We start from the raw sequence: 15,285 nt of genomic DNA, 5'->3' as shown, positions 1-15,285 counted from the left end.
TCCCTTTTCATCCATCCTCAAATATAACCAGCTTACAGAGTTGTACAGCATAACTCACTCAAACACCAACTCCAATTATTCAAAGTCAACATTTACTAAACAATTACTATATGCAGGGGCTGGACTCAGTACTGAGGCAGTTATTAATTAAAATAGGTTTTTCTCCTCATGAAGTTCACAACCTTAAGTAATGGGATAATGGTACAAACACAAATATAATACAAAAACTATTTCTAATTCATGTATGTGGATTAAGTTTATAAACCTGTTTTTGAAAACATTAATTGGCTCCCTATTTCTAGGGTCCCAGGAACCTCGGGAAACTGATCCTTGCCTCCATATTTCAAACCTGATGCTTTCCCAGGGAAGGACTGGGTTTTGGAGTAAAATCAAACTTGAGGACAATTCCCTTCTCTCCTTTAGTGTCCTTTTGCATTTCACAACAAACATACTTAGCAAATTTAAATAGAAGTTGATCTAAAAATGAATTATCCATTTTGTAAATTAACAGCCTCAAACTGGGGATTTTTTACATTATGTCAAACCAGGTACACTGGTAAATTTAACAGCTGATACTGATTAAAAATAGTGATTTATATCATCCATTGAAAAATGTAACATAATGAATCTCTCAACAGAAATACAATAGCTCTAGATTTGAAGAAAAAACAATTAATAGCCAATGCCATTTGATCCAGCAATATCACACTACTATATCTGTATCCCAAAGAGATCACAGGGAAAAGGACCCAAAAGTACAAAAATATTTGTAGCAGCTCTTTTTGTGGTAGCAAAGAATTGGAAATTGAGGGGATGCCCATCAATTGGGGAATGACTGAACAAGTAGTGGTATGTGAATGTAACAGAATACTATTGTTCTATAAGAAATAATGAGTAGGTGGATTTCAGAAAAACCTGAAAGATTTATATAAACTGATACTGAGTGAAGTGAGTGGAACCAGAACACTGTACACAGCAACATCAACTTTAAGCAAGGATTAACTATGAAAGACTTAGCTCTTTTCAGCAACAGAATGATCCAAGACAATTCCAAAAACACATGATAGAAAATGCTAACCACATCCAGAGAAAGAACTATGGAGTCTAAATGCAGATGAAGAAAACTACTGTCACTTTTATTTTGCTTTTTTCTTTCTCATTTTTCCCCTTTTGTTCTGATTCTTTCACAGTATGACTAATGTGGAAATAAATATGTTTAACACGATTGTACATGTAGAGCCTATAGCATATTGCTTGCTGTCTTGGGGAAGGGTAGAGAAGGAGAAAAACTTAGAAGTCAAAAGCTTACAAAAATGAATGTTGAAAACTATCTTTACATGTAATTGGAAAAAAATAAACTATTACTAACGGGGAAAAAATAAACTATTATTAACAGGAAAAAAATAGCTAATGCCAACGTTAAATTTACACAGTAGTGATAAGGAATAAATTGCATGTTACAGAAACAAAATTTATAAAGAATTAAAGAACACTGGCCCCAAATCTTCCCTTCAAAAATCAGAGATTGTTAATAGGTTAGGGGCTTGTGTTATTGTTCAGTCTTTTCAGTCATATCCAACTCTTCATGACCCCATTTTGGGGTATTCTTGGCAAAATACTGGAATGGTTTGCCAATTCTTTCTCCAGCCCATTTTATAGATGATCAACTGCAGCAAACAGATTAAGACTTGCCCAGGATCACATAGTATCTGAGGCCAGATTTAAACTCAGGTCCTCCACACTCCAGGGCTAGTGCTATCCACTGAACCACCTAGCTGCCCCTAGGGGCTTGTAATCCTGGGATAATGTAACACAAAATGGGGGATAGAGGTGAGAGGGGGAGGTTATAAAGTGAGAATTCCATTAATACTTAAAACAGGATGTCATGTCTTAGGACACAACCTTTTGCATATAATGGTTATATATATCTGTAATGCAAGTACTCATATCACTCATTCTGTGCAATAGATCAGATCAGAGTGTTTAAGGAGGCTGTAAAGAAGACTGCTTTAACATGTTACTAATATCTTTTTGAGGTAATGGCAAGTCCTAAAAGGGCTTGTTAGGTGCCTTCTGAAACTTGGCCTTCCTTCAGTTCAGTTCACTATTCCCAGCAATGTATTGATGCTATTACTTAGATATCACATAGCAATATAGATAAAAAGCTGGAAAGATCATCCAGCTCAACTTTGTCATTATATAGATAAGAAAAATAAGACCTAGAAAGCTTAAATGATGTTTCCAAAATGAGCAGCAGAATTCAACTAAGACTCAAACCTAGGTCTTCTAACTCTAAACTCAATGTATATTGTTTTTATTATATGAAGTTACTTGAGCCATAAGAGGGCTTGGAACTAAAACCGTACATAACTACTCTACCAACATTTGATATTTGTGAATCTAGTGATTAATTTTTCAAACAAATAAAACAAATCAAATCTTAGAATAAAGGAAAACAAAAAATTAAGCACAATGTACTAATACTAATACCTTGAAACTAGTATATTTTGACACTATCATACTCCACTTATTCATGATGGGTTTACAAGATATAGCTAGAGAATAATAGGAATTACTGGGATGAGTATGCGTTTATTCTAATGATGGCGCTATTACTCAAAACATTTTTGAAGTTCATCTTTAAGTTATTCCTTCAGAGCCAAGTGGAATCCACAAAAGAAAAAGTTTCATTATTTTAGGGTTATCCCATTCTCCCAACCCTCAAATATGACATCACCATCATCTGATTCAGGAATCCCAAATGATTTACTCCAACTGCACAGAAGAATTCTCTCCACAAATGAAGAGTTAAATAACTGACCCTCTGCTTAAATAAACACTATCCCTAATAAGGTAGCCCATTCCATCTTCAGACACTCTTGCTAAAAAATATTTCCTCATGTTGATCTGAAACCTGCTTCCTTATGACTTCTAATGCATGCACACACATCTACAAAACTGTTCCATTAGGGCTCAGTTAAAAGTCGAGGATCCAAAGAAATCAATTATTAATAGTAGAATGTCAAGAATCCTCATGCTATGCTACCTCCAGGATTTTAGGCAGTAGAGTTCACGTAGGATAACATAACACAGCACATCCTTATAGAAACAGAATCTTAACACCTCTAAGTTGGAAGAGCCTCTGAGATTGTTCTAGTTCAACTACTACCTGAAACATGTTCCTTCTATAACATGTCTATCTGTAACATGCCAGACAAGCAATCATTTAGCACCCATGTGAAGATCTTGTGTAACAACTCCTGAAGAGTCTCCTCAGAGATGAGCCAATCCATCGTTGACCAGCCCCTGATTGTCAAAGATTTTTTTCCTTTACGATGAGGTTAAATTTGCTTCCTTGTAAGTCCCATCCATTGTTCCCAATTCTGTCCTCAAAATAATAGCAAATCTAATCTCTTTCCCACATGACATTCCTTCAAGTATATGAAGGCAACAATCATATCTCCCAAGTCTTTTCTTCCCTAGGATAAAAAAACCCCAGATTTAATAAAAATTAAAACCAACAGGGATAGAGGAAGACAGCAGCTTCACACCTTTTACATTAGTGACTGAGGTAAAAAAACAACAGAGGGCCAAATTTTGTAAACATCAGTGCTTTAAAGGCAGAAGACCTAAATCAGCACTTCTTAAACACTTAAACTATGTGACCCACAGTTTAAGAAGTGCTGAAGAGAGCATGAGCAGAAAAAGTTTAAGAAGCCCTGGCCTAAGGAATGTTTGTTGAATTTTGGACTGAAGAGAAGTAAAATTTATGAATTTATGAATACAGAATACTGAAGTAGCTCCAACTAGGGAAATTAATCATGGCTATTTGGAGGACTTCACTGCTTTAAGAGTTACGTTTTGTGTGTATTCAATACCTAAGTAATCATTCACTAAGCACCTACAATGGGCCTAAGAAGATGCTAAATTGAATGAGGAAATACAAAGAAATAGGCGACAAATATCCTCAGGGAACTCAAAGATCAGGCTAGAAAAGTTTCAGAAGACTGAGGCTAGGTCTCTAGGCAAAGAAGAGAGTAAAGAATCCAAGGCAAGAATCCCATATAAGCATGGACATGAATAAAGAAAAAGATCTAAACAGAACAAGTAATTTAAGCTGGAACAGAAACAAAGTAAGTTCTGATAGATATGATGAGGTCAAATTATAGAGGACCCTAAATGTAAGGCTTTATGCGACAGACAAAAGTCACTGCATGTTCCAGGACAGACAAACAGCAACAGAGTACAGGTGGTATTTAAGAAAATGTAGACTGGGAAAGAAGAAAGGGTGAGAGGGGAGGACAAGACTAGAATCTAGGAAACTACGAGGTTATTACAAGTTAGACTTATAGTTGAGTTGAGAACTGATCCAATCTCCATTCTGCTCCAAAGACTATAAAACTACATTGCACACTCTTTGACCTGGCAACACCACTACTAAGTCTGTGTCCGAAAGAGATGAAAGAAAAAAAAATCTATGTATAAAAATACTTCTAGCAGCTCTCTGTGATGGAAAAGAATTGAAATTGAGAGGATTACATCAACAGGGAAATGGCTAATTAAGTTGTGGTATATAATTATGATTGAATACTACTGTGCTGTAAAAAATGATAAGCAGGATGGTTTCAGAAAACCCTGTGAAGACCTACATGAAGTGATGCAAGATGAAATGAGCAGAACCAAGAGAACATTATACACAGTAACAAAATTGTAACAATGATCAACCACAAAAAACTTGGCTACTCTGATCAATACAGTGATTCAAGATAATTCCAAAGGACTCATGATGAAAAATGTATCCACCTTCAAAGAGAGAACTAATAAAACAAGTGTAGACTGATACATATTTTCCTCTTCTTTTTCTTGCCTTTTTATAAATGGCTACTATGGAAATGTTTTGCCTGACTTCACATGCTTAACGGGTATCATACTGCTTGTCTTCTCAATGGGTAAGGGATGGAGTGGAAGGGAGAGAATATGGAACTCAAAATGTTTTACAATGAATGCTAAAACATATATGTGTGTATATGTATATGTATGTGTGTATATATATATAAACATAAACATGTCACAAACCTACGAGTCATAGATCTGGACCAGAATGGCAGCAATGAAAACAGAGAAGAAATAGCTATGAAAGACACTGTTAAAGAATAGAAAAGACGACCAAAATATAAGGAACGTAGTTAAGGGTTTCAAGCCTGGTTTTCCTTGCCCTTCCCTCTGAAGTTGTTCGGTCATTTTTCAGTCATGTCCAACTCTTCATGACCCCAAATGGGGTTTTCTTGGCAAAGATACTGGCGTGGTTTGCCATTTCCTTCAGGAGAGATGAGTACATGGGGCAAAGTGAGTTAAGTAACTTGCCCAGGGTCATACAGCTATTAAGTGTTGTAAACTCAGGTCTTCCTGACTACAGGCCTGGCACTTTATCCACTGCAGCACCTAGTTGCCCCCTCTGAAGTTACAAATGGATATTTTGTTTCTCCTTTCATCCCTTCATCACCATAGCTATGGAAACAGAATCCTGAATGTTCCTGCTGAAGAGTAGTCGCACTTCTAAGTGCTCTGATAGACTTTAAAATTCAGTAACTTACATCTTCAGTTGACATTACAAATATTATTTAGGCTAGGCTCTATACACATTATATACATCAAGAGTAAGCTTCGAAGGAAAGTAAGGATTCTATGAGAAGATAAAGACATTGGAGACATGAGGAAGGATTCAGTGCAAAGGTACAGAATGGCATGTCACCTGTGTGGAGAAGAACAAATCACTTTAGATAGAGTTCAGAGTAGTTTACTAGAGTAAACTGCAAAGAGCCCGGAAAGTCAGGCTGAAATCAGAAGATGAAGAACTTTAAAAGGCAAACAGAAGAGTTCATATTTTAAACTAGAGGCAAGAAGTCACTGGAGTTTCTGGACAGGAGAGCAAGAGTCAGATTAAGAGAAGAGATGGTAGGCAAAGTGTAGCCAAACTAAGGAAACTTATAATAGGCCAGGGAAAGGTGATGAGAACCTCCTTATTCTTTCCACGGTTCCAACCTAAGTCTTAAATACTACTGGTTTCAAGACTATTGCTTTAAATTATCTTGAAATACCTATTTCTGTTTGCTACCCATCTAACTTCCTTAATTTCTACCTCTCTTTCCCAAACAAATATAGAAATACCACTGCTTTGGGAGGAAGGAAAGGGCTGAAATAAATCTGAAAATGTTTTTCTAGTGTCTTGCATATAATGCAGGCACAGCCCAAGAAACCTCAAAGCCAAAAAGACAGGGATTCAAGATACACCTGACTCGTACTGGTTTTGTGGGATAGTCACATTTAACGTCTCCGTGTTTACTAATTCTTAAAAGACCTTAAGTTGCTGAAGAGGACCCTATCTGGCATGGTAGAGGAATTTCCTAACCTGGGAGCTCACTATAACAATAAAATTTTAAGTCCTGTCTCTAAGCTTATCCTATACCTGAACGTTTTATATATCTTTAATTTTTCCTTTTCTCTAACCTTACCACAACTGAGTCACTGGGAAGTAAACAATTTGCATGTCTTATGTATTTTCCTTTTTCCTAATGCTATCCCTCCCCCCAGGATAACAGTCTTGGTTCTAAAACTGAGCACACAAGCACAAGGGAACAAATGTGAACTTCAGTTGGTCAACCAGCATTTATTAAGCACTTACTATGTATCAGGAACTGATACAATTGTATCAGAAAGCTTTTCCCTGAGGATACAAAAAAAGGCAAAAAATAGTCACTGCTCTCACGAAACTTACAGTCTTAATAGAGGGGGACAGACATGAAAATCACTACGAACAAGCAAAATATAGATTCAATAAACTGGGGTGTGAACCCAGGGAAAGCACTGAAACACAGTCCAAGTCAGGGAGGAACACTAGATTCTTTGAATTCCAAAGGACTCCCCCAACCACCTAAGGCTCAATTAGGAGTGGAAGGTCAGAGATGTAGGATGGTCTTCCGCGGCACGGCAAACTAAGCCAGACACCTGGAGATCGCGGCTAGGTGGAACGAAATTCAATTACATTCCCAATTTATGAATCTGGTACCTTCCATGTCAAATCAGGAGGCGCAAGAGACCTCAACCGCTTCCCGGGCAATGCATTCACTTGAGAGAGGGCAGTGGGACCACTTACTCTCTGCACTTTGCCCACGCGGGTCCAGCTCCGCTCCTCTGCCAAGCCTAGGCCACAGATGAGGGAGTAGGCGGGAATGAGTAGGGGGAGGGGATGAGTTTCGAAGGCTAGGCCCTCGCTAGGCCGGCCCCCACCCCCAAGTTAAGGGCGCAGGTAGGCTCCCCGACCCCGCCGCCGCCGGCAGCTCCAGGGAGCGGCGGACGCCCCGCCCCGCCCCTGCCGGCCACCCAGCAGGCGGACCCCAAGACCAGTCCGGCGGGCCCCAGGCTCGCTCCTCACCCCGCTCCGGGGCAGCCGGTCCCCAGGTCGCAGGCCTTGGGCCTCCCCACCCTCGGCGCGCGGGATAGTGCATGCGCTCCAGTGGCCGGGGCCACGCGCCCCTCTCTCGGGCTCTCCCCCGCATCCTCCCGCCCTGGCCGCAGGCCGCTAACCTGGGACTGTGACGTGGGGTGTGCAGGGCCCAACCCGGACGAGGAGACACGTCGCCTCGCGCCACTCCTGCCCCGACCGAACTCGCCGCACTAAACGCCGCCTTTTCTTCTGCCCCAGCAGAGAGCGTGTTTTCAAATCGCCTACTCCTCACGCGGCCTCCGCGTAGCTTTCCCCCGCCCGGAAATCCGGTTCCCCTGCCCCCGCCCCACGCAGGGGGCACATCCACGTGACGTCCGCGGCGCGCGCCGGGGCAAGGGGCGGGGCGCTGGGAGACCCGCCCCCAGGGGGCGGTGCCTCGGAGGACTGCGGCCAGTCCGCGGGACTCCGAGCTGGCGAGCCGGGGCTGACTCTTCCCTCTCGTGTGCATTCGCTTCAGTCGTGGGCCAGCCTGCCCAGCCCTCTCCCGCTCCCGCGCCAAATAATGGAGGGGAGCACACTTTCCAAGGAGGTGAACGGAATGGGGCTGAAGCGATTTCGCATGCATTCGTTCACGCATTCATAAATAAATGTTAAACAAGTCAATAAGAACGAGAAAGTAAACGTAAATTTTAGCCCCGACTTCACACTAAGAGCTCTGATAGGTGCCAGGGACCCAAAGATTTTTAAATGGTCCAATCCCTGCCCTCAGGGAACTTCCACTCTGGTGGAGGTGGAAGAGACATCCCTCATATACATTTGTGTGACAGGGAAGAAAGAAATCAATTCCTAGAAAAGATCAAAGTGAGGAACGACCGACCTAGGGCCGAAGGGATCGTCTCTAGTTTGGCCGGATTCATTAGGACAGGTTTTATGGGGCTGTCAAGCAGAGCCATCAAGGAAGGAAGGGATTTCCCTAGGAGAGAAAAGCTGAACAATCAGGAGAGCCTGATGGAGGAGATGGTCCGGACCTGCAAGGATCTGCAGACGATGTCCAGCCGAGAGTGAGGGGGGGAAGAAGGGTCTGGGAAGGTCACTTCAGCCGTAGACAACGGGCAGGGAAAATGAAGGGTTTTCCAGGAAAAGCACATTGTTGAGTTTGGTTGATTTTGGGGGGGGAGGGGAGAGAAAAGATAAAGTTGTAGAGGTCAACTGGGCTAATGGCTTTATACTGTATTCTGAAGATAGTATGGAAATAATAATAAAGGTTTTTTGAGCCAAGGAGTAACACAAAAACTTGCATTTAGAAAACACCGGATTTGGAGTCAGAGGAGTTGGATTCACTTCCCAACACTACCATTTACTTCCTTTATGACCTTGGACCACGTTTTCAGTTTCCTCACTTGTAAAATGAAAGGGTTGGACTAGATGACCTCTAACATGCCTTCCAGATCTGACTATATGCTATGATCCTAAAGTATGTTGTGCAATAATTATTACTTCCATGTTATACTTGACTTTGGGAAATTGCTTTCTATGTGTGGTCACAGAGCTGGTAAAAAGACTCTGAAGAGCATTAGGTCCAAGTATGATTCCAATCAAGTTTGATATTGCAGGCAACAGCCTGTTAATTGGTCTCCCTGCCTCTCCTCTCCCCAGTCCAATCCACCTTCCCCTTAGCTGCCAGTCTCCATAAATTTTAAAACACCAGTTGCTCCCTATTATGAGATAATATTTGTGAAGTACTTAATGCAGGACCTGGTATATTGTAGTACTAAATAAATGATTATTCTCTTCCACCCTTTCTTTTCCCTGACCCCTTCCAGGATCAAATATAAATTCTTCTATTTGACTTTTAAAACCCTTCACAACCTGGACACTTCCTACCTTTCCACTTTTCTCATACTGTTCTCCCCTCCAGGCACCCTACTATCCCACTACACTTACTTGCTGCTCTGAGATTATCTTCCATTCACTAACTCATGGAAGGCAAGGACTTTGTCTTTCTATCATTAGTTCTAAACACAGTGCCTGGCATAGAATAGATGCTTAATAAGTCCTTGTTGATTGACTATATACTACACTATCTCTCCACTATGATCAGAGATGTGCTATATAAAAATTCATCTGATAGTGAAGTAGAGAATGAAGTAGAACAGATATCAAGTGAAGGTCGGGCAATCAGCAGGATGTTCAATAATGCAATAATTAGGGTCTTCTAGGATTTTGGCAGTGGGAAGAAAGAGTAGAGAGAAGAGACATTTTAGATATAAAAATGACAAGGAGTTAGCTACCATGAAATAGATATGAGGAAAGGGAGGGGGTGTGAAAGAGGAAGGAGTCAAAATGACTTTAAAGTTTTAAAACTAGAGGGAATCATGGTACCATTCAGATAAATAGAGAAGTCAGGTTGGCAAGCAGGTAGGTATTGGTAGTAAGTTGATGCATTCAATTTTTCAGGGCATTGAAGGATCTATTCTCAAAATATATGAAAGATGAGAAGGTATCGATGCTCTGGAAAAAAAAATCTCAGACATTACTACGCCAAAAAGGAAATGTGTTGTCACGTCCTATAGATTCTACCTTCAAAGTATTTCACACATTTTCCTCCTCTCTTCTCTGACATGGCTACCTCTCTGGTACAGGCCTTCATCACCTCACACCTAGACTTTTGGGATAGCCAGCTGGTTGGTCTGTGTAGTTAATTTATGTTAAAGATCTCCCCAAATAGACCTTACATACCTTTTGTTAATTTCTAATGAAACACTGGGTCATGAGGGTCGTGCCTTCTGGCTCTGAAAAGTATATATATACTCTGAGGTGAGGTTTTACTTCGGGGCTTTCTCTTTGGAAGAAGGTTCATATGCCAGGTAAGACTCTGGATAGTTGTCAGGAGCCCCCCTCCACAGTTTTGAAAACCTAGGTGTTGGTGCTTCTCTCTCTAGTATGCATGTATGTAATGGTCAGACAGCTGATCTGTCTGTTGATCTGTGAGGTTTATGATGCTTATGGTCAGAGAGCTAGAAGACCTGTCTGTTGGCCTTTATTTCTCTGCTTGTATTTTCTGTTGGTGAATGTAACTAAAGAAGATTATTGACCCCTCAAAAGTTGCTTTCCTTTTAGAAAAGCAGATCTAAGAACCTGTGCTAGCAGGCCATCCTGGATGTGTCAGGCGCTTGCTACTACAGTCTCCCAGCCACAAGTCTCTCCCTACTCCAGTCCATTCTCCATTCAACTTTTAATGTGATTCTGAACCATAAGTAGGATGGCCTGCGGTTCAATTAGACACTGACCTTCACTAAAAGTGACTTTGCCATTCCCAGGTATCAGTGTATCTGTCTCCACAAAAACTCTCCTAACTCTCCTATGTAAATTATCACATTCTAACTTATAGTAATTTGCACCTTTACAACATTGTCAGATTCTTTGAGGACAGGTACCATATGTCATTTTTTTATCTCCAGTACCTAAGAGAATACTGTGATTTGTTTAGGTGGGTTTCATTTTTTTTGGTCTAGATATAATTGCATTAGTTTGGCAGATTATTAATTGTTCTTTATAGTCTTAGAGAATTATCTGTGGCTCCAATTGCCCCAGGAGAATGCCAGGGACCTGGGCCATGTGGGAAAGTCCAGGGGCTTTTCCTTTTTGGGGTCCAGATCCCAAAGATATAGTCTTTTCCTTTGGGGATTCTAATTCCATCAGTCCCACAGCCAGTATGTGTAAAAGGCTAGACTTGAATTGCATCTTCCTGATTCCGAGGCCATTCTCTCTTATCCCACATGTAGCAGGTCCTTAATAAGTGTTTCTCTAATTGAATTGAATTCATGCCTATATGCTTACTTTTAGGGAAAAAAAGAGGAGCCTGTAGATTGTTCTAGTGCCTCACCTCATTCCCTCCTCAAAAAAAAAAATCAAATTCCATTTATTTTTTTCCCAGTGCTAAACAGCAGTGACAAACAGAATATAATAGTCTCCAAAGAATTAAAAACATGTCACAAATATAGTCACCAAGAGCTGGACGTCACTGAACAACAACAAGGTTTGCAAAGAGTTCTACATATGTTGTCTCATTTGATTTTAAGGGAAATTGATCTGCTAGTCTACTTAGCTGAATAGTGCTTTGTTAGCTGTAGCCCATGCAGAGTGTTGTTCCTTGTTACTGTTTTTCTAGAGAATCTAAGCTCATCTCTCCAGGACCACCCAAACCATCTCAGTCTCAGTCTACTGAGGTAGAATAACTAAATTGCCCTTCCTCATAATGGCAGTTAAAGTATTTCCTTTTCACCACCTATATCTTGGAGGGAAATCAAAGTCTTAAGTCACAGAGAACTATCTAATTTAGGATTCAGATACCCTTAGTTAGCTCCAGGATTCTCATAGCAAATGAATTCGAGAGCAAAAAGTTGCTGCAGCTGTTTGTCCTATGTTCTCAAAGAGGACCGTGACATCAGGGAGGTGAAGCTATGACCCGCAAATGAATTGGATTGAAGTGACAGAGGGCTGTACAAACTCACCAACCTCACTTTCTCCTCCAGAGCTGTCTGGGTCCAGTGGCCAGATATGGATCAGGACAACTAGCAATGGTACAGGATGCAGTAAGGAACTTTGGCCTTTTCAAGCTAAGGTCTTTCACAGGTCTCAGTTTGACTGAGGCAGAGCCCATTCAGTAATTAAGGCTTAATAAAACAATCAGGCAAAGAACGGCCTGGGATCTGAGAGAGGAAGACTCTCAAGGTTTCTGGGCAAAACAGAAACAAACGTTATTTACATTCATTTTGAGTCAATCGGCACAAACAGTTACCTAGTAGGACTTGATCTGGGGCCAGAGTGATTTGGGGTTAAAGACAGTCTTTAAGAGAAAAAAACAAAACAAAAAGAGTTTCAGAGAATTAAAGTTGCATTCCCTTCACCAAGGAGACAAGGTAGAATTTTGCATTATCTCTCCTGTATCTCTGTCTTTATTATGCATATCTGTCAGCAGCAAAGCCTGGTTGCCCTGGTGCTATATTTTGGCTTGAGCAAAAACCTAAGTCTTTCGGATGGGGTGCTCGGATGCATGTACTGGGCCCCAATTCTAAAATCACATTTCTCTTTAAAAGTCACATTTCTCCCTAGCCTCAAAATATTATCTCAGGCAGTTTCTCTCTCAAGAACACAACCTGCCCTAGCAACAATTGTTATCTCCTTTCCTGCTATAGTAGACAGCTGCACCTATACAATTCATTAGTTTGAACTAGCTGTGTACTGTCTTAATGGGCTGTGTCCTGGGTCATAGTGACATTTAGTACTCACTGACCAATCATACGTATCCTAGACTTAGACATCCCTATACTCCTTTACATTAATCTTGTCTAACAAGACATTGATGAGAGAAGCCTGGTTTTTCCTGGTCAGCCCTGACAATTAGTTAACATAGTGACATTTCAGGCCTGAAACCACACCTCCAGGTAGCCCCTCCTTGGGCTATTTCCAGATGAGTTTTGAGTGACATACCTGGTGCAGTAGATATCAAAAGTTCATGTTCCTTTCAGAACTGACCACTCCTTAACCACTCCCTAATCTCACCCCAAAACACCTAGTTAGCATATTTGGCGCAAATGATACTATAGAATATCTTATATAAACTTTCCCTGTACCCCTTAAAATGTGCAGGTTCCCTAAGAACTTTTACCTGCTGAAAAGCACGATAAATCTTTACCTTGACTTCAACAATGTTCATGAATTCTTCTCCAGATGACTTGCCCCTGGTACCCCAGTCTTTGTGGAGGTCTCACACCCCATTTCCAGCCTTCATCATTTCTACAAGTCCATTATGGAAAGAAGTTTATTTCTGCTTTTTCCATTTGATCTCCTTGTATTATTCCTGAAATGGCTGTTCAGCATGTAGCAGCTGATGTTCATCAGTCTATTGCTTCTCTTGTAGTCTTTGATTTAAAGTTTTATATTCTTGTTCGGTAGTTTTCATGTTCTTTGTTACCCTTCTAACTCCTAACCCATTTTCTCCTTTCCATCCTCAATTGTTCCTTCTTTTTAAACATCTGCCAACACTGCAGGTGACCTATCCTTAAAGTCTGCCAGAGTAACCAGCCTTCGTTGCTTTCCTTTTAATTTCTTAAATTATAAAGGTTTTATTGTCTCTCAAATAGATCTTCTCCCTAAAACATAATTTCCTTTTCACAGTGACAAAGATTTACAGTATTCCACATATAAATTGTTTCCAGGCAAATTGTAATTCTCATTTTTTCTCTCTGAAACTTTGATCTCCACCATATGTGCATTATTGCTCCAATTTATAACAGGGATGTTAGCCATTCACGAATTCCCCATGCTATTCCCAAATCCATATAACAATTAGCTTCCAAAGGACGGGCATTCAGCCAAATTCTACTCTACTAACTATGCCAAGATGGTGCTCCCAGACCCTTCTGTCCATTATGGCCAAGTCACAAAGTAATGTCAGCATATACTAGATTGATTAGTGTACTTCACTGAGCCTGCATAGTTCCAGATAAAAGTACAGTAAACTCATTGTGCAGATGTAGTTCAAACCCATCCTCCCTCAGGTCACAGCACATTATATTCACATAGGTACATTACCCTCTCTTGATGTATGTCTTTAATGCTTTTCTCTATTCTTCCTCAATGTCCCAACCCACTAATCTCAAATATGTTGCCTTACTTGTCGTTTACATTTATTTTAATATCTTTCACTTTTATTAGCATAAAATCTCTCATAATAGAGTCCACTCTCCATTAATGTCTTCTTTATGTGCTATCTTTTTGCTGTATATGCTTGCTATCATGCTATCTCTGTTGCTTATTCCTGTTTAATCAGAAGCAGTCTGTTCCCTCTTACATCTTGAGATATCACACTTGTATGATGGAAGACTGGCCAATGAGGGCTCAATCCTGGGAGCCACAACACTTGGTGAGATTGCTTGTGAGAGCTCTTGGTAATTGGAAGGGAGTGGCCCTGCACTCCACTTCAGAACAATGTATTTTGTTACCAGTGTCCTATGTTATTAAAAACAAACAAACAGATTTTTTTAATTGGCCACTGAGCCAGACTGGGTGTGCATTCAAAAAGTACTAACCAGCCAAAGGAAGCCTCTCTCCCTCTTTCCTGCCTAATTGCTTTTGGGTGAGGTGGCAAAGATTGCTACTATTCTTTGAGAGAGAGCTAGCTAGCACCAGTGGTCTACTGTCTCCACTTAGCTTAACGTTCTCAAGCATAGGAAAGGAGAGAAGAGAATTTTGAAAAACCGTTCATACATGTTTCATTTGTTGTGCAACAAAGTTAAAGTTGTGATTACATTGTTTTCCAAATAAGTACACAAAATGCAAGTTAAGACCGATCAGTGGTTAAGTCTGCCAACAGTTCTTAACAAGCAAGTGTTGGCAGGTAAGTTTGTGAAACATTGTTGGGAAGGCCTGCAAGCATTGGCAGGAATGTAATAACTTATTTAAAATGCAATAGTATATGGTTACATAATGCAATATTGCCTCATCAAAATTTTAATGCAGGAAAAACCCACAAATTTACAAAAAATTATAAGAATTTAAGATGTAATTTTTTAAAATTATTTTTTAAATGATACGAATTTCAAAACAAAAACAAAAACTATTAACAGGTTAAAGAGAGTAGATTTCCAGGGGGTATCAAGTAATTTTTTTGAAACAAGTGGGCAGTAAGCCAAATAAGTTTAGGAATTTCTACTGCTATCCCTAGTCTGCCATCTCTTCTGTCAGTCCTGGCCCCCTCCTCGCCACCTCCACCCTTTGCTTAATCTCTTACCCTCCTACTTTCCTGTTAGGCAAAACAGATTTTTATATTCAACTGA

General features: G+C 40.4%; 1 protein-coding gene across 4 annotated transcripts in view; it reads right to left on the bottom strand.

Annotated features, from left to right (window-relative positions):
• The window catches only part of TEX10 (testis expressed 10), a 73,019-nt gene extending 65,208 nt beyond the window's left edge, over window positions 1-7,811 (bottom strand). For 2 of the 4 annotated variants that reach the window (XM_072604552.1, XM_072604569.1), the window contains exon 1: window positions 7,585-7,811. The gene's annotated coding sequence lies outside the window, so the exon portion shown is untranslated. Of the gene's footprint in view, window positions 1-7,153; window positions 7,236-7,432; window positions 7,514-7,584 lie in introns of those variants that run through there. The other 2 variants (XM_072604559.1, XM_072604562.1) reach the window with 2 other exon arrangements.
• Between the last annotated feature and the right edge of the window lie 7,474 nt (window positions 7,812-15,285).

The sequence above is a fragment of the Notamacropus eugenii genome, chromosome 1 (genome assembly GCF_028372415.1).
Source record: "Notamacropus eugenii isolate mMacEug1 chromosome 1, mMacEug1.pri_v2, whole genome shotgun sequence".
Classification (NCBI taxonomy): domain Eukaryota; kingdom Metazoa; phylum Chordata; class Mammalia; order Diprotodontia; family Macropodidae; genus Notamacropus; species Notamacropus eugenii.
This window is presented reverse-complemented; position numbering and strand designations above follow the sequence as displayed.